The following is a 19,031-nucleotide window of genomic DNA, read 5'->3' as shown; positions in this document are numbered from 1 at the left end:
AAATGGAAATTTCTTTTAAAATGTAAATTTCCTTTACAAAAGGGGAAATATATACTTTATTTTTAAGTAGTTAGAGGGAGGTAAAGAGTTTTCCTGTGTCTACTGGATTTCAATTGCCTTTAGCTCAATTTGCCTTATGCCAAAGTGGCATATTTTGGGGTGGTACCATTCAGTGAATATTATTATAAATTAATGAATGTTAAATCCATCACTTCCCACTCTTCTTGTCCACTGAAGAATGAACAGACTTCATTTCATCTCAGGAAAACTGTTAAATAATTTCAGAATATAATCTCCTACAAAACCTTTTATTTTATAACAGGAGTTGGAAAAACTAGAGAGCCAGGTGGTAAATACAAGGCCAGCACTGGGGCAAGTGAGGCATCTGAGGCACGAAATTTAGGGAAGCTCTCATTCTCAGGGTCGTGCAGGAGACCCTGAGAATGAGTGCCTACTTACATTTTGCACCCTAGGCACCTTGTTCACCTCACCCTGCTGCCACACAAAGAGGGAGTGCCTGCCCGATGTGCGTTAAAAAACACAATTATTATGGCACCAGCTTTTGAGAAAAGAAAAAGCTTTATTTCAGGGTTGATGAACAAGGAGACAGGAGGCAACACTCTCATCTGTCTCCTCAAACCAGGGCTTGGGGCAAAATTTATGGGATAAAAGGGCAGGTGGTTTGAAGTGTGGAGATAGATGATTGGAGGAAAGGAGAAGAGAGGTAATTGATGACCTGCGCAAGTGTAGTCAAGTTTCATGGCTCTTCACAGGATGCATGTTCACAAAATGGTGGCAATAGCATCATCTGAGGGTGGAGTTTTCAGGCCCATGATGTCAAAGGGGTCACCCATCGGGCATTTGCACAGGCCCAGTTGATGGGTTGATGGTCTCAACCAGTCTGAATTGGACAAGGGATTGGCTCTCAGTTCCTGAAAAGCGACTCTTAATGACTGTTGATAAGATGGGATCAGTTCAAACTGCTGCTAGTTTGCCCATGGTTACACTTCTGGTCCCGACCCTGAGTAAATCTGTTAGGCTTGACAGGCCAGATGGTCTCTTGCAGCTACCCAACTCTACCATTGTAGCACCATAACACTATAGACAATACTAAATGAATGGGTGCAGTTGTGTTTCAATTAAACTTTATTTACAAAACAGGCAGTGGACAGATTTGGTCCGAGGGCTATAGTTTGCCAACTCCAGTTTTATAGGAATATTTAAAATGAATAAAAAGTTTACATTATTTGATTTACCCATTAAATTTCATCTGTATGCTGAAAATTTTTTATGCCAACAAATGACATCCATTAAAAAAGCAAGTTTCTAGAACACTGCTTGGACTTGTGTAACACCGGAAAGAAGGTTCCAGAATTGGGGTCCTAAATGTCACTGATTTCTAGATTAACATGTATATAGTTTCATACCTTTTAAAGCATCTTTCTTTCTCTCTTGCTTTTTTTTTGGCTGTTGCCCACCCACCTCCTAGTCCACCTGTCAAAATGCTACTTATTCTTTAAAAGCTAGATTTAAAATTGCTTCCTCTATGAAACTGTCTCTCTTTGCCTCATCTCCCCAAATATAAAGTTACTCACACTCCCTCTGTGATGATAGAGCCTTTGGTTTGGAATTCTACACTAACGTCTTCAAACTGCCTTGGGGTATAATTAGCTACACATACGTCTAATACTCACTACACTATACAGGCAGAGCCTGTCTTGGACTCACCTATTTTCCTAAATATGAAAGCATATTGCCTTCTTGGTGGTCTTTAAATATATATTGAAACAAAGTGAACTGATATTTTGCATCAATTTGTTCTTAAGGTTTTGTAAAGTGCCACTCTTAAAAGTCTCTCTCATACCACTGCACTCCAAAAAGAAGTGCCCTGAAGCCATGTGGGAAGCAAGTGTGGCAGTCTCTTGGCTTTAGCCCATGATCACAGCCCACAGTTTCTATTTTAACAAGCTGATATACCACCCACCAGTTAATTATTATACTCTAATTTTCTGATACTATGTAACTCATAATGAGAATATTCTAAGAGTGTAAACATGCTATCCTTTATTAGAAAAAGATTAATTGCAAACGACTTTTCAAAGTTCTTCAACCAAATGCTATGACATCTGGGATTTTCTTAATAATCTAGTGGGGCAGGGGAACGGAGGGCATTGATGAAGCAAGAATGGTCATGATTTGATGATGATTATACTTACATGCCAGATATATGGGGGCTCTAGCACATTTCTCTTCAGTTTTGTGTATGCTTAAAGTTTTCTGGTAAAAAAAATAATAGCAATTCAGCTAAAAAGCAAAGCCATTTTAAAGTGTGCCTTTTCCTTTGATAAACATTTTTCTTTGGAGACCAATCTGCAAGGAAATAGAAGGGAAGATTAGATAGATAGACAGACAGACAGATAGATAGATACATAGATACATAGATAGAGATGAGAGAGAAAGCATTTCTCATTGGACTCATTCTTCTGACTTTTATTTGTCTTGCTCTATCTAATTCCTTCAAGACCTTCATCCATTGGTCAGTGCTTATGTTCACAGTTCTGGTAGTGTTCTTACTGTCTTAGCCAAAAGCAGAGTAGTGTAGCATAATGGGGGGAAAAAGCCCTCTCACATTAACTAACTATTGAGTGCATAATATAGACAAAACACTGTTCAAAGTGCTATGTATTAATACATTTAATCCTCCTGTATACCAATCAATGAGTTAAGTTCTCTTTATTACCTTAGTTAGAGAAGATATTATGTAACTTGACCAAGGACACACAATTTGCATATGGAGAAGCTGAGATTAGAATGCCTGCATCTGGCTTCACAGCCCCTGCTGGTAGCCATTAAGTCATGTGATAGAAAAGAAAATATTTGGCAGAACTTAGAGAATTTACCAAACCAAGTCCAAGTTCCCATTCTTCAGTGCCTGACTCTATTGCCCAGCTTCTAATCACAATTTCCTCCTTAGACTATGGCTTTTGCACTTCTGCAACTACCTCCATGGACTGCTTTTCGTCAAAGGCCTGTAGGTTCCTTTCAGTAATAGTCAGATTTGCTGCGGTAATAGAATCTCTGAAATCTTAGTGGCTTACAACAACGACGGTTTATTCCTTGCTCATGTTATGTCTCAGCTGTGGCTTGGCTGCAGCCAGTTTATAGGTCTGCCACATGTGTTTTCTCATGCAGGCACCTAGAGGGGAAGAGATGCTCCTGTGTGTGCCACGCTTGCGTTCATGGCACAGCAGAAGGTCAAGAATTCTGACGGAAATTAGTGTTGCCTCTGAAAGTTCCTGTGTGAACACGGCATACATCACATCCTCTCACATTCCACTGGCCAAAGCATGTCATAGGGCCAAACCCAAGGCAGTGAGGCAAGATGTCTACTCTTCTCCCAGGAAGCACAGCAAGATGTATGGGAATAGGCAAGAGTGATTATTCTCTTACAAGGAAAAGAGGAGTAAATAATTGTGGAAAGTGATTTGGTCTGCCTCCTTCCTTCCAATATCCATCTATTGCTCACATTATTTACTCCACCAATACTCTTCGATTGTTAGGTGCTGATTTAGCATGTCCCTAGATTCCATCATTATCCATTCCCTAGTTCAAGGTTTGTCGTTAATTGTGCAAACAAGAGCCTCCAGTCTTCTTAAATGCAACCCTCTCATCTTAGAGAACATGGAACTCCTTTTTTGAGGGCACACCAATACCTCATGGGTCAATTGTTACAAGAACACAGGACTCCTAAAATGTCATCCAGGGCACTCTCCATGGTTCTCCTAAGTATAATGAAATAAAAGTCCATTGGCACCCAGACCTTTGGTGACCAAGGTTACATTTGGAACGAAGAAGAAGGTATTATTTAGGATTACATGCAACATCAAAGAACATAAACTCTACTACATGGTCTTGAACATCAAAGGGGATTATTTTTCTCACATGAAACAACACTCCAAAGTAACCTATCCTGGGCTAGTCTAGTCAAGAAACCAAATTCCTTCTAATTTTCTTCTTCACCTACTTATGCAACTTGCTACTTCGTACTTGCAGGAAACCAGCTGCATATCTGGCCCCATGTCTGTGTTCCTTGCAGGAAGAAGGGCAAAAGGTGAAAACATGTGCAGTTGTATGATAAAATATCCTACCCAGGACCGCCACCTGTGCAATCCTGCTAATATCTCGTTGGTCAAAGTTCAGTCACAGGGTCATCCTTATTTGCAAGGAAGTCTGGATCAATATCTTTATTTTTTTAAGTTTTTATCTGGGAATAATTATAGAAGCACAAGAAGTTGCAAAAATTGTACCGAGTTCTCTTGTAGCCATTACACTACTTCCCTCAATAGTTATATTTTCCATAACTATAATACATAATCAAAATTAAGAAATTTACGTTGATAGATTACAATTAACTAGACTACCAACCCCATTAAGCTTTCACCAGTCTTTTTCATCTCATTTTTCATTTTTTATATGTCTGTGTACATAGTTCTGTGACATTTTGTCACCTGTATAGATTCATATAACTGAGGTCACAGTCAAGATACGGAACAGTTCCTTAACACAAAGGCACTCCGGGAGATGGGTCTTTTTAAAGACATAGCTTACATGGACAAAATCAGGGATGCTGCTAGGAAGAAAGAAAGGAAGTGGATTTGGGGAAGGCAGCAAGCAGTACCTGCCACAAGGGGCAGCTATTTTAAGGAGAGGGAGTTTTCCATGATCTTGGAGGTGTGAATAGATTCCATCCACCCTTATTTTTCTTCCTGACACATGCACTCCTTTTGGTCTTTAGAAATCTTTCAGACAAATTCCATACAATTTGATTTATCTCATGCTGTAGGGCTGTAATGACCCCACTGAGATGTAGAATTCATAGTTATAAGAAATAGCAAATAGGTGTTTGAGTTCAGTACGACTAAAACCACTCAAGAGACCAACGAAAGAACAAAGGGTTTTTGTTGCTATTGTTCTAATGAGAATAATTCCTTGATGCCGAACCTAAAGGCAACAAGTACAGGGAAATGAGAAACCCAGAGGGTCTCAAATTGCATCACGTTTGGACAGGGGGCTGGGAGTAAGGGTGATCTCTTAACTAGAAGGCCAATCATTATTTGCAGTTCAATACGAGAATTTCCTGAATGAAATTCAGCAATTTGCTTACTGTACGCCTTGAGGAACATTCCTTCTTGTTGTCTAACTTGAACGTTCTTAAAGTGCCAACAAGGAGGCGAAATGAATGTGAAGAAACATGTAGAGAATATGCATATTCATAGTGGGAAAAGTATATCTTCCACAAAGAACAAACGTACATAATAAAATAGGATCATCAATTAAGTGCACTTTGTTTTAATTTGCTCTGTTACAACAAGGGCAGGCTTAATCTGATGTGGTTGATTTGTGACTAATAAAGGCAATCTCATGACATTCTAATGACTTATATAACATTCGCCCCCCCACACACACACACAACTGTTAGATATTGAGGAGTCTGCTGCAATCCTGGCTATCCCCACTTTTCCTTTATTACATAGCTGAAATCCAATTTTCTGTCTTTCTCATAGTTTCTTCCATTTGTAGGCATTTTTGCAATAGGTTCAACCTTATTATTTTATTATGAGTCAGTAACAGAGATGATTCACTTTTCAGTTGATTTACAAAGTCTGAAAATTGGCACACTGATTAGTATTGCAGTTTGGATATTGGGCTATGATCTCTGGCAGCATCAAGTAGCTTCTCGTAGGTAACATATGTCTAATCACGTCATTGCCAAGTTCTAAGGGCTTGAATTCTCTCGTGGCCCAATTCACAGAATTGAAAGCAGAGATAGCCAGTCTTAAAATCAAGAAATCCTGCATATGTTTATAGTACAAAATAGGTTTTATTGATATTAGGAAAATATTAAATGATTAACAGCTCAGTGGTTTCTGTGGTCAAAAGTCCCCAAATACAAATTTTTCCTTAAAGTGTTTAAGCTTTGTTTCATCCAGCAGGATTTTTGAGATCGTAACCACAGGACCAGGAACATAATTTGGCACCCCAAAGTATGCCTATTTGGCATAAGAATTATTTTAGGCCAATTATTTTTTTCCAGTTTTATTGAAGTGTAATTAACATATTACATTGTATAAGTTTAAGGTGTAAAACATAATGATTTAGTATATGTATATATTGTGAAATAATTACCACCCTAAGTTTAATTCACATCCATGACCTCACATAGTTACAAAATTTTCTTTTTCTTGTGATGAGAACTTTTTTTTTATTGTGGTCATAATAGCTTATAACATTGTGAAATTTCAGTTGTACATTAATATTTGTCATATACCATATAAATGTGCCCCTTCACCCCTTGTGCCCACCATCCATCCCTGTTCCCCCTGGTAACCACTAATCTGTTCTCTTTGTCCGTAAGTTTGTTTATCTTCCACATTTGAGGGAAATCATACGGTGTTTGTCATTCTCTGCCTGGCTTATTTCGCTTACCACCCTCAAGGTCTATCCATGTTGTTGCAAATGGGATGATTTTGTCTTTTTTTATGGCAGAGTAGTGTTCCGTTGTGTATATATATATACCACATCTTCTTTATCCAACCATCAGTCAATGGGCACTTAGGTTGCTTCCACGTCTTGGCTATTGTGAATAGTGCTGCAATGAACATAGGGGTGCATAAGTTTCCTTGTATTGTTGAATTCAAGTTCTTTGGATAAATACCTAGTAGTGGGATAGCTGTCATATGGTATTTTTATTTTTAATTTTTTGAGAAATCTCCATACTGTTTTCCACAGTGGCTGCACCAGTTTGCATTCACACCAGCAGTGGATGAGGTTTCCCTTTTCTCCACAACCTCTCCAACATTCATTACTTTTTGTCTTGGTGATTGTAGCCATTCTAACAGGTGTAAGATGATATCTAAGTGTAGTTTTGATTTGTATTTCCCTGATGATTAGTGATGTTGAGCATATTTTCATGTGCCTACTGGTTATCTGTATATCTTCTTTGGAAAAACGTCTGTTCATTCCTGTGCCCACTTTTTGAGTGAGTGGTTTATTTTGGAGGGAGGTTTTTGATTATATTTCAATCTCTTTATTTGTGATTGGTCTATTCAGATTCTCTATTTCTTCTTGACTCAGTTTTGGGAGGATGTAAGAGTCTAGGAATTTAGCCATTTCTTCTAGATTTGTTGGCATATAATTTTTCATAATATTCTCATAATCTTTTGTATTTCTGTGGTATCAGTTGTAATTTCTCCTCTTTCATTTCTAATTTTATTTATTTGAGCATTCTCTTTTTTTCTTAGTGAGACTAGCTAAGGGTTTGTCAATTTTATGTTCTCAAAGAACCAGCCCCTTCTTTCATTGATCCTTTCAACTCTCATTTTTGTTTCAATTTCATTTATTTCTGTTCTAATTTTTATTATTTTCCTCCTTCTGCCGAGTTTGGGCTTTGTTTGTTCTTCTTTTTCTAATTCTGTTAGGTCTAGTTTAAGATTGTTTATTTGAGCTTTTTCTTCTTTGTTAATGTGGGCCTGTATTGCTATAAATTGCCCTCTTAGGATTGCTTTTCCTGCATTCCGCTTGAGTTGGTATGGTGCATTTTCATTCTCATTTGTGATTTTTTGGTTTCTCTCTTTATTTCTTTGATGACCCATTGGTTGTTCCATAGCATGTTGTTTAGTCTCCACATTTTTGTTCCTTTCCCAGTTTTTTCTCATAATTGATTTCCAGTTTCACAGCATTGTGGTTGGAAAAGATAGTAGATATGATTTCAATCTTCTTTGCCTTGTTTCCCAATATATGGTCTATCCTTGAGAATGTCCCATGTGCACTTGAGAAGAATGTGCATTCTGCTGTTTTTGTATGCAGTCCTCTAAATATAGCTATTAAGTTCATCTGGTCTAGTTTTTCATTTAATTCCACTATCTCCATGTTGACTTTTTGTCTGGATTATCTATCCATTGATATAAATGGGGTGTTGAGGTCCCCTGCTATTATTGTGTTGTTGGTAATATCTCCTTTTAGGTTTGTTAATACTTGCTTTATGTACTTTGGTGCTCCTATGTTGGGTGCATATATGTTTATAAGTGTTATGCCTTCTTGGTGGAGAGTCCCTTTTATCATTATATACTGCCCCTCTGTGCTCTCTTTACCTGTTTTATCTTGAAGTCTACTTTGTCTGATATAAGTATGGCAACACCTGCTTTCTTTTGTTTGCCATTAGCTTGGAGTATTGTCTTCCATCCCTTCACTCTGAGTCTATGTTTGTCTCCAGAGCCGAGATGTGTTTCCTGGAGGCAGAATATTGTTGGGTCTTGTTCTTTAATCCATCCTGCCACTCTGTGTCTTTTGATTGGAGAATTGGATCCATTTACATTTAGAGTGATTATTGATATATGAGGGCTTAATATTGTCATCTTATCACATGTTTTCTGATTCTTCTGCACTTGCTTTGTTTCTTGTCCCGTGTATTTTGGACTACTGATTTGATTAGGTAGTTTTCAATGGTGATTTTCTTCATTTTCTTCTTGTTTATCATATATGTCTCTACTCTAATTATTTGTTTAGTGGTTACCATTAGGTTCATATAAAAAGTCTCCCAGATGAGATAGTCCATTTCTGATTGCCTTGTATTACCTTAGACTGTACTGATTCCATCCCTTTCCTCTTCCTCTTCTAAGTTATTTTTGTCATATCTTAATCCATCTTGTGTTGTGAGTTTGTGGTTAAAATGATGAGATAATTTTTATTTTGGTGTTTTCCTTTGCTTTATCCCTGATATAAAAGTTAAGTGTTTACCAACCTGATCTGATAGAGAGTTGCCATTATCTTATTATTGCATATCTATTCATCTCCTTGCTCAGGGCTTTGTAGCCCCTTTCCTGTTTGTTTTTTTTTGTTGTTGTTTTTTGTTTTTTTTTTCCTTTCAGGTATGAGGGCCTTCTTGAGAATTTCTTGTAGGGGGGAGTCTTGTGGTGATAACACCCCTAGCTTTTGTTTACCTGAGAAAGTTATTATTTCTCTCTCATATCTGAAGGAGTATCTTGGCTAAAAGTTTTGTCTTTCAGGATTTTGAATATATCATTCCACTTTCTCCTAGCCTGCAAGCTTTCTGCTGAGAAACCCACTGAAAGCATGATAGGAGTTCCTTTGTAAGTTATTTTCTTCTGTCTTACTGCCCTTAATATTTTTTCTTTGTCATTGACTTTTGCCAGCTTTACTACTATATGCCTTGCAGTAGGTTTTTTTATTTTTTTGCATTAATATAGTTGGGAGTTCTGGTAGCTTCTTTCACGTGGATTTCCATCTCCTTATCCAGGTTTGGGACATTCTCTGCTATTATTTCTTTGAACAAGCTTTCTGCTCCATTCTCCTTCTCTTCCCCCTCTGGAATACCTACGATCCTTATGTTGCACTTCCTAATTAAGTCAGATATTTTTCTGAGAGTCTCTTCATTTCTTTTTAGTCGTAGTTCTCTCTTCTCCTCCCTCTGAAGCATTGCTATAGTATTGTCTTCTAAATTGCTAATTCATTCTTCCATACTGTCAGTTTTATTATTTAGGGAGTACATATTTTTCTTTATCTCATCCATTGTGCTCTTCATCTCCAATAATTCTGATTGGTTCTTCTTTAAAGTTTCAACTCTTTTGTGAAGAAGCTCCTGAATTCATTAATTTGTCTTTCTGTGTTTGCCTGTAACTTGTTAAGTTTTTTTATGATAGCTATTTTGAATTCTTTGTCATTTAGGTTATGAATTTCTGTGTCTTCAGGGTTGGTTTCTGGGTACTTGTTATTTTCCTTCTGGTCTGGAGATTTAATATACTTTCTCATACTACTTGATGGTGCAGATTTTGCCTCAGCATGGTGTTATTATCTGGTCACCGCTGCCATGTGCCTCCACTGAGTGGGGATCAGACACTGTGTATTCTGTGCCCAGCATGATCAGGGGCTCCCCAGCTCCAGCCACTGACTCCTTTTCTCACTGTTCAACATTCTGGCTGATGGCAGATCTGGAGCACTGGGCAGGGGGAGGGGTGCTCTCCTTCACCTGTGCTTCCCCCAGCCTCCTCTTCTCTCTCTGTGTGGAGCTCTGGGCCATCACTGGACTGGAATGCCAGGCAGGGGAAGGGGCACTTTCCTTCACCTGTGTGCCTCCCTCAACCATTGCCTCTCTCTCTCTGCATGGTGTTCCGGGTGCTCACGGGGCCCCACCAGCCACCACTTCTCTCTGGGTGCTATGCTCCAGGCGATCATGGGGCTGGAGCACCAGGCAGGACAGGGCACCTCTTGTCAGCTGCACATCTCCCTCAGCCATAGCCTGATTATTTTTAAGAAACAGCAGACACAGGGAAAGCTCTGAAAACCTAGTGGAAGTTACCCCTTTTTGTAAGGGAAATTTACATTTATAAGAGGTCTCCATTTTTAAGGGTGCCTTTCTCTCTGTGCCAGGAAGGAGAGGATGGCTAAATCTCTAGAAACTCTTGTCAATAGAGAAGGCAATGACTTAAATCTAGGTAATAACTTTACCCTTGTTTGCTGTGTGCGTGATCTCATCTTAACAATGGAATGTAAGGCTATTTTTCAGGGTTGGTGAGCCAGCCAGGAGCACGCACAAAATAGAAAAATTTGATCTGCCAATTGAAACTCATCCTGCCAGCACTTCCACATACCAGCCTTCCCTCCCTGATCCTTTAAACCTTACCCCATACCCTGGACTGGGGAGACAGAGTTGTGAGCATTTTCTTCCGTCTCCTTACCAATAAATTGTATAATAAACTGCTTCTTCTCTCAAAGATCAGCATACCACAGTCTTGGCTTCTGTGCACATTGGGTGGAGAGCCCTTGCTTAGTAACAAGACTGAAAAAGGACTATGCTCACATGCAATGACGCAGTGGCACATGTCCCAGGCTGGACCAGAGGGTGTATCTTTGATGTGATAGATTAAAGATGACAGCAAATTCTTCACTATTTTCCCATTGGGATGTGGAGTCTAATCCCCTTCCTCTTGGCTCTACATTGATCTCTATATTTGCTTGAATGATAGAATGCAGTGGAAGTTATATTCTGGAACTTCTAATGCAAGGTTTTAAGATGTCTTGCAGCTTCCACCTGTGTCTCTTGAAATAACCACTCTGGAAAACTTGAGCCACCATGTGAGGACTCCGGCTGCACAGAGGCTGCTAGGTTGGATAGGTCATGTGTACGCACTCTCATGACAGTCCCAGACTGCCAGTTACCCCTCCCAAGGTGGCAAACATGTGAATAAAGCCATCTTGGGCCCTCCAGATCAGTTCAGCTCAGCCACCAGCTGAGTACCTCTAAATGACCCCAGTCAATGCCTCGAGCAGCAGAAAAATTGTCCATATGAGCCCCACCAAGCTCCTGACCTATACAATATAAGAGATAATAAAATGTTTGCTTTTTAAAGCCACTAAGTTTGGGGCTAATATTTTATGAGGAATAGATAACCAGAACCCTGGAAGATATATACCATGGTGCGATACTATAATTTATAAGAAATAATATATTCAGTCTTTACCATGGTCCCTGGCTCAGAGTTACCAAAACTCTTGGAATTTCCTGAGCAATGGGAGCACCTTTTGTTATAATATTTGACCTCTTGTCCTCAATTCCCGAAACATTCAGAAGTATAAAGTTGAAATGGGTGTTTTTTTAATTCATAACAAGCTCTTTTCCACCACAACTGAGTTTATGTCAATAAGGTGACTTTTAGAAAACACCTAAGGATGGGGACTGGTTGAGAAAAGAACCAAGCATGAACTTTCATTCTGACCCCCTATTTTCAGGGAGGGGGAGGGGGTTGCTGTTTAAATCAGTTACCAATGCCCAGTGATTTACTCAGCCCTGTCTACATAATAAAGACTCCACAAAAATCCAAAAGGACAGGGTTTGAAGATCTTCCAGGTTAGTGAACACATGGAGATTCCGGGAGAGTGGTACACTCAGATCAGAGGGCATGGACGCTCTGAGCCCTTTCCCCATACCTTGCCCTACACACTTCTTCCGTCTGGCTGTTTCTGAGTTGTATCCTTTTATAATAAATTAGTATCTAACAGGTTAATGTTTCTCTGAGTTCTGTGAGCTGCTCTAGAAAATTAATCAAACCCAAGGAGGAGGTCATGGGAACCTCCGATCTATAGTCAAAGGTCATTCAGCAGCACAAGTGACAATCTGGACCTGTGATTGGCATCTGAAGCAGAAAGCAGTGTTATAGGACTGAGCCCTTGACCTGTAGGATCTGACCCTATCTCCAGGTAGAGAGCGTCAGAATTGTAGTACATCCTGCTGGTGTCTGACAACTGCTCAGTGTGGGAAATCCCCTCTCTCCATCCACATTAGAATTGGGTGTAGAATATTTTACATAGTTTGTTTAAACCATGTTAAATTAGAATAACAACAAAAATTTAAATAGTACTCACTATGTGCCTGGCACTGTAACACATGTGCTTCTCACAAAACTCTTTGAACTAAGTACTAATATTATTACCCCTATGAGGAAACTGAGGCACAGAAGGATTATGTAACTTGTCCATGGTCACTCAGCTAACAGGCAGGAAGGCTAAGATTCAAAGCCAGACAGCCTGGCTTCAGACTCTGTGTTATTAAGACACAGTAAAATCACAACATTCTTTTTAAAAAATTAGATTCCATTTATTCAGACTAAGCAAGGGTTACCTTAGTGTGCTCCATAAATGCTTTTTAGGTGGTCTATCTAGGCGAACTATTTGCTCACCTCTGCTTCTCTTCAGGTTGTGTTGATGAGCTGTGCAAAGGGCCACACACTCCGGTGTGATGCTGCTGGCGAGTGTTGAGGGACTCCATACATAGAGCCTGATTACATCACACAATGATAAGGATGTATAAGGATCCTCAGAAAAAAATATCCTTCCTGACATTAGGATCAGGAATAGTTACAATTGTTCTGAACAATTGGTTGGCTTTGAATAATACTACTTGGTTTAAAAACAAATATATGGTCCTACCACAGAGGATCTCAGCTTATGCATTTTTCTGCCTTCTCTCTCCAGGCTCTATTTTATATCCTAACCCTTGTTCCCTTTTAAATTCTGTCCTAAGCCTTTTTATTTAATGCGTCTGTAATTTGTGAATACGTCTAAGGTTTTCTAAGCACACTTTAGAGGAAGACAAGGTAGACAACCAATTAACAAAATGATGAGTACGAAAACAGTTTTGAGTACCTGTGCAAGTTATAGAATTTAGCTTTAGGTATTCTGATCTTGAATCTCAAGAATGTATGTGTGTGTGTGTGTACACATTATACCATAGGCCACCCATGTAGAAATTCTAGGATATTACTAAAAGAAAGTTCCTGGGGAAATATTCCACTAAGAGAAGATGGCCCAGAGAAGAAGAAAGAGGTTTGTTGTAGACAATATCAATTAGAAAGTTTTCAGGTAAAAGATCAAAAATACTGAACTATAAGGAGACCTAAAATTCACGGACATTAATTTTTACTTAACGAGAAGTTTGGAGGGAGCCCCTTCCAGGGTTCATTCATCAGCTCTTCCATGACAGTGCGGGGACTGGTGTCTGACATTCTCTGGGACTCTGCTCTGGGTTGGTAAGGTGACTGCCGCCACTACCTACACCCGTTTCTCATGCTACCGCTTCCAAAGGCAGGAAGCAAGGGGAAGCCAGGAAAACAAGAAAGTTCTCCTTAGATACCCTTCTGCTTTTATCATGGAGGGAAAGACTCTTCTTAGAAAGACTCCAGAAGCTGCTTCTTACATCTCCTTGTTCAAAACTATGTGACCTGGTCATTCTTCACTGCCAGGGAAACTGGGAAAGGAAACTGACTTTTTCATCCTTTATAGTGGAAAGCAGGAAAGGAAAAACAGGGCTGGGAATTATTGTTAAGGAGCCAACTATTGCTGTCTGCCACAAGAATTCAATAAGAAACACTGGTGATGTAAAACATCCAATAACGGGGATGGCCTGGGCAATGACCAATCAGAGCAGAGGATGGCCTTGAACAGCTGGTTCGACTGTAGTGGGGGTTGCCTGTTACATACGCGTCTTGATTAGATACGAGTCCCCCCAAACATTAGCTAAATTCTAACAAGAATGTTCATGTCACTTTATAGTTCTTCCCAGGAAGAAGATAGAAGAGCTTTTGTTTAATTAAGCGCTAAGGAGAGAGGTGTACTGGTTGTCAGCAGTCCATGGGGACACTTCCTGGGTTACTTCTTGAGGTGGAAGGGCAGGTCGAGGCCACAGCTCCTTGGAATGACCACCTGCCTGTGTCAGAGCAGCTCTGTATTTGTTCTTTTTCTATGTTGAGTTTAAGAAGCATTTAGCTGCTAGCAAAATGTCTGATAAACATGGGTAATTTGTTGCAGCTGTAGGGTAGGGTTTCCCAAAAGGTGATCTGCATCAGAATCCCCTAGGCCTGCTTGTCTGAAATTCAGTTTCCTGGATCCTATTCCAGAAACATAAATTAGATATTCTGATTCATTCATTTGGGGTAGAACCCAACTTTCTGCATTTTAAGCAAGATCTAAAGTTGGAAATCCACCAAGATTCCCTATATGTAATCTTGCCCTAAAAAGACATCTATTCCAATATTAATGATGAGAGCAAAGATAAGGTTATAAGGATGATTGTCCCTGCTTGTCTTTAATGGTGATTTCTTTTTTCTTCTCTAAATTTTTCTGTTTGACATTTGGCCTTTAAATTCTCGTACAGATCCTGAAATTACATTCCTGGTTTCTCTTGGCTTGTGTCTATGTATGCAAAGTAAAAAGTGCAATATTCATTAAAAGCGTTATATATAAATCACTTCTTGGCCCCTGCCAGGAATGCTTTGTTCCTTTCATCAATGAGGCAATATTTTAGAATAATTGTTTTAAATGACTGATGCAGGCTTTTTTTCTTTTTTTTTCGGGAGTTAAATAAAAACAGCCAAGCACAGACAAAAGCAAAAGTACTTTGTAAATGGTTGAGGTTCAGGTGCTCTTTTATTAGATCTCAGCAGTGTGAGACAGATTAAATTTCAAGCATGGAGACCTTCAATATTGTTCCCGTGATTGCAAAGCATCCACAGAAATTCTTTTGCACTAATAATTACCTTCTCTGTTAATGCAATTGTTGCTAAAAATTAAACAGAAGGGTCCTAAGAAAATTACAGTTTCTTTTTGTTTATCACACTACTACAGGATAAACTCTAGATTAATTAAATGCTCTTGCTTCAGTTTCTATGCTGTATTGATTTTCAATTCAGAGTTAAAGCTAAGCTCTCACACTAAAAAGCCTGTTTATAAGATCATTTTTAATCCTCTTCTGAAAAGGTTTAATTTATAATTGAGTATGCTCTCCCTTCTACTTTAATTGTTCGCAACAAACAACGCAAATGAAATTGTCCTTTATGGCATGGAAAATTGGGGATGAGAGAATTCTCACACATTGACTTTCAATATGTTTTTATAATTTCTCCAGAAGTGGTATTATATTTGAATAAGTGCCCTTTCCCATTACAATGGAAGCATGGAACAAAAGAATGAAAGCACAAATTTCTGTTGCAGAGGCAAGCCCACCAGGACTCAACACAATAAAGAGCAATAGTTTCGATTAACGACTAAAATAAGGAATAATTCCACCCAGGCCTCATTTCCCCTGCCTTTGCCTTCCCATGGTCCCCTGCTTCCCTTTCCTTCTTCTTAATTTCAAAGACTTCTCATCTCTTGTTAATCTTTAAAAGTCCTTTGTAGCGTTTCTTTAAAATAGTATTTCGTGTATTTTAGAAAGATACCAAGGGAACAGGAGAAGAACTGAAATGGTCAGTGAACTGCAGTTAATTGCAAGTTAAAAAAAAAAGTATCCTTAATAGTTAATTGCTTAAACTAGTTATGCTGGAAATGTTAGCACACACACACACACAAAACAGTATATAAAAAGCAAACAGTTAAGATAGTTCTTACTTTTTTTATCCTTTCAAAAAAAGTATGACCTCACTTGTCACCATAAAAAATAAAGACCACTATTAGCAAGGAAAGCTTCTGTACCTTCATTTTGTCTATCTAGTTTGGGAGTTTCCATCTGTTTCATTTCTAATTCTATTTGTATCTTCACGGAAAATGTCTACCTGATCCCAAATGGACCTCAAAGCCGTGATGTAGAATGGCGACCATTGATAAAAAGTAATCCCCTTTTCTCCCAGCCTGGTGGATGAGATCTGGATAGATTAAACAGATTTGGACCGGTCCAACAATACAGTCATTGATGTATGAAAGTCCAAGCTGCAAGGTTGGCATCAGACCAGAAACCATTTTTTGGATGTCCTACCCAGGAAAGACAACCAAGGCTCTTCTCCCACCAGGTAGAATCATGAAGAAAACCCCAGGATCAGAAAGCTCACAAAGTTTGGAGACCACAAACTGGCCCGCAGATATGTGTTGCTTGGCTCATACAGGTTTTAAATATTTTTAATTCATTGCCAACATTTTAAAATGTGAGATTTAACGTAAGAAAGCAAGATAACTGATCTTTTTTGGAGAAATTAAAATATCTGGCAACACTGATCCTGCATGTGGCACTGATGGGCAAGAATGACGAAGACACTACCCGCTTTGGACAGAAGGTGGGCACTCCAGTTTTCACAGTCTCCACTCCCCCCTCTTGCTCACGCCCTGCCGTCTTCACTCACGGAGGTTGCCTGCCTGTCTTCTGTAGCCATCTGAGTGCGTCTCCTGATGTGGTCCAGCATCTGCACTTTTCCAGATGAGGAGATATGGTTGTAAGAATTGAAGGCCTTGACTGGAGTTCCAAGTCTACAGCTGAAGCCAGCTTATCCATCAGTGGGGTAAATATGAACGGAACACGGCGAGTCAAACTCCCCCGTGCTAAGAAGGTGATGTGCTGTCATTCCAGACACAAGTGAGTGAGAAGCCCAGAGGGCAGGATGTGCAGGCAGAATGCCTTGTCTGGCCACGCTTCTGCTTTCTCCCAAGACATTTCGTCTCATACCAGGGATTAGAGGTTTATTGTTACTGTTATTAACAACATTATTAATCTTACTGGGAAGGCCAGGACCAGTTCCCAGGGCCTGATTAGGCATGATTTAGCTCTAGCATCTAGCAAAGTCTGCCCAGGGGCAGACGCATACCAAGGGTGGGCCTGGGAGTGGCTGGTCCCCACGGTAGTCTGTAAGACAGATGGAATGCATGTAGACAATGCTAAAACCATAATAAAACTAACTAAAAGTCAGCCTACTTTCTGTTAATACCATACACAGGCAAATCTGAATAATGCCAGTGATATAGAGACATGTTTCTCTAAGAAAATACTTTGTTGTTAAAGTTCTAAACAATTGCTGTGGTTATAATTGAATTTTAAAAATATCTATGTGACGCAGCAGTTAAATGCACACGTTCCGCCTCGGCAGCTCAGGGTTTGCCGGTTCAGATCCCAGGTGTGGTCCTAGGCACCGCTTATCAAGCCATGCTGTGGTGGATGCCCCACATATAAAATAGAGGAAGATGGGCACGGATGTTAGTTTAGGGCCAATCTTCCTCAGCAAAAAGAGGATGATTGGCAGATGTTAGCTCAGGGCTAATCTTCCTAAAAAAAATTTTTTTTTAAATTTTAAAAATATATGTAAGAAGAAAATTAGCATATTTTATAATTTCTACATGAAACTCAGAGACTTCAGTTAGACAGCCTGACCTAGAACACCTAGACCCAGCTATATGAATTCACTTTGAGAGTAAGTCTGTTATAGTTTGAAATCCTCTGAGATGGCTTCAGGCTAAGTTCCCATTTCTAATCCCCGCTGTGCTCCATATTTCTGTGTTTACACAGTAGCTTGGAAATAAACAATGATGGTACAGTGACTGCAAAGACAAGAAACAGAACTTGAGTGACTAATTCAGCCGTTGTATGGTGTTTCCATTTGTGTTTATAATTCTTCAACTACAGAGACAGTTATTTAAAGCCACTAGAATCAATCATACTATCTTGAAGAAATAAATCTATGGGTAGCTGCATTTGGGGGATTTATTATAAAATGGAATTTTTATAATCTTTGCCAAATTTATCCTTATGTTTAAGATTTTATGTAACTATTTCCATATATGTTGCTTCATGTGAAAGAAACTTTTTGAAGCTAAAATTAATAAAGTATGTTCTTTGATCAACTGTGAGTGAAATAGATTGGAAAATCTAGCTATACTCTTTTTTTCAGAAATGTATGAAGATTAATTTTGATGAAGTCATCAACAGATTGGCAGAAATTAAGCCTCAAAAGCAAACTGTAATGTTAGTATTCATTACTATGAGTGAACAATACGATGGTATACATTTTCCTCTTTGTTCAAAGAATACTTTCATGTAATTAAAACGTACTAATCTATTACTCTGTGTTTCTTTTCTGGCCATTATTATTATGATTCCTTTTACTTCAGGATTATTCCTGAAACCAATTTATCCAATAGAGAGGGATGGTGTTAAAACAGGATAAGCTCTGGGCAAGAATTACACCAGATCTTCCACATTGTGAAGTACCACATACCACCTTTACCCCAAACTAGGTTCCCATGATTAATTAGATGTAGGTAGCAGGTTTTCACCTGACCCACATTTGGACTGAATTTAGTGCCAGTTTATTATCTACAATAGAATTCTCTTCAATGTAAAATTTTCCCAAAGGCCCCACTCCTGGGGAGTTAGATAGTAATTCACTCCTCAGGTGATCCCATAGCACTTTGCCTGCAAACAAATATGTCATAAATAAATGTTTACATGACCATCTTACCCAGTAGACATGAGCTCCTATAGGGAATGTACATTAATTATACTATTTCTACTACATTTCAGGCAGTAATAAACTCCATTGAATGGATGAATGAATGAATCAATGAATGGATGGATGGATAGATGGATGGATGGATGGATGGATGGATGGAAGGATGGATGGAAGGATGGATGACACTCTTATCTGAGAATAACACTTTGTGAACACATGAGATTTACATTCCCACTAAATTAAACAAAGTTT

Source organism: Equus caballus, chromosome 16, assembly GCF_041296265.1.
Source record: "Equus caballus isolate H_3958 breed thoroughbred chromosome 16, TB-T2T, whole genome shotgun sequence".
NCBI classification, from domain to species: Eukaryota; Metazoa; Chordata; class Mammalia; order Perissodactyla; family Equidae; genus Equus; species Equus caballus.
This window is presented reverse-complemented; position numbering follows the sequence as displayed.